Source organism: Arabidopsis lyrata (assembly GCF_000004255.2).
Source record: "Arabidopsis lyrata subsp. lyrata unplaced genomic scaffold ARALYscaffold_6, whole genome shotgun sequence".
Classification (NCBI taxonomy): domain Eukaryota; kingdom Viridiplantae; phylum Streptophyta; class Magnoliopsida; order Brassicales; family Brassicaceae; genus Arabidopsis; species Arabidopsis lyrata.
Genome location: NW_003302550.1, coordinates 17861602 through 17862764, shown reverse-complemented (window position 1 = coordinate 17862764; position 1163 = coordinate 17861602).

Here is a 1163-nt window from a genome sequence, read left to right as displayed (position 1 = left end):
GTATGTTTCTCATTTCAGATTCTGTCTCAGCTTTTTCATCTTCCTTGGTACTCCTTAGTTTGAAATGACACCCAATTGGTGTTTGAACCGGCTTAGCATCAGTGATACCAAAATTCCTCAGAATTTTATCAATATAGGCTTCTTGGGATAGAATTAAGGTACCTTTAGTTCTGTCTCTGATAATGTCCATCCCTAGAATCCTTCTTGCTGGTCCTAAATCTTTCATCTCAAACTCTGTGCTTAGAATCCTCTTAACCTTCTCAACCTCTTCCAGATCCTTTGCAGCCACTAACATGTCATCTACATATAACAGTAGATAAACATACTTTCCCTCATCATAACACTTGAAATACACGCATGAATCATAATCACTCCTCATGAACTTCTGAGTATTCATGAACTTATCAAACCTTAAGTTCCACTGCCTTGGAGACTGTTTAAGGCCATATAGGGATTTTTGTAATAGACAAACCTTGTTGCCTTGTGCATAACCTTCAGGCTACTCCATGAGTATCCTTTCTTCAAGATTTCCATGCAAGAAGGCTGTTTTCACATCTAGCTGCTCTAGTTCAAGATCCAACTCCACAACCATTGATAGCATTAACCTTATAGTGGTGTGTTTCACCACTGGTGAGAACACTTCATTGTAGTCTATCCCTTCCACTTGAGCATAGCCTTTTGCAACCAACCTGGCCTTAAATCTTGGTTCTTCAACCCCTTGAATCCCTGGTTTCAACTTGAATACCCATTTGCAACCAATCACTTTATCTCCTTCAGGTCTCTCAATTAGTTTCCAAGTCTGATTCTTCTCATGTGAAGCCATTTACTCATCAGTAGCACCTTTCCATTTCAGTTTATCAACACTGTTCATTGCTTCTTGATAGTTCCATGGTTCTTCAACCTCTACCAATTCAGCCATATTTAGTGCATATGCAGCAACATCACTGTCATCGAATCTACTTGGTGGTTTGATAGTTCTTCTTGCTCTATCTCTAGTTAAGAGATAATCTCTCAAACCTGTAGGTGATTCCCTTGAATCAGTTTCCTGTTCTGAGCTTTCCCCAGTTTCTAAGTCCTGAGAAGCTCCACCTCCGGCTGAGGACTCACCCTGTTCTCCTGTTTCCACATTTAAGTGACTATCTTCTGTATTATGATATCTATCT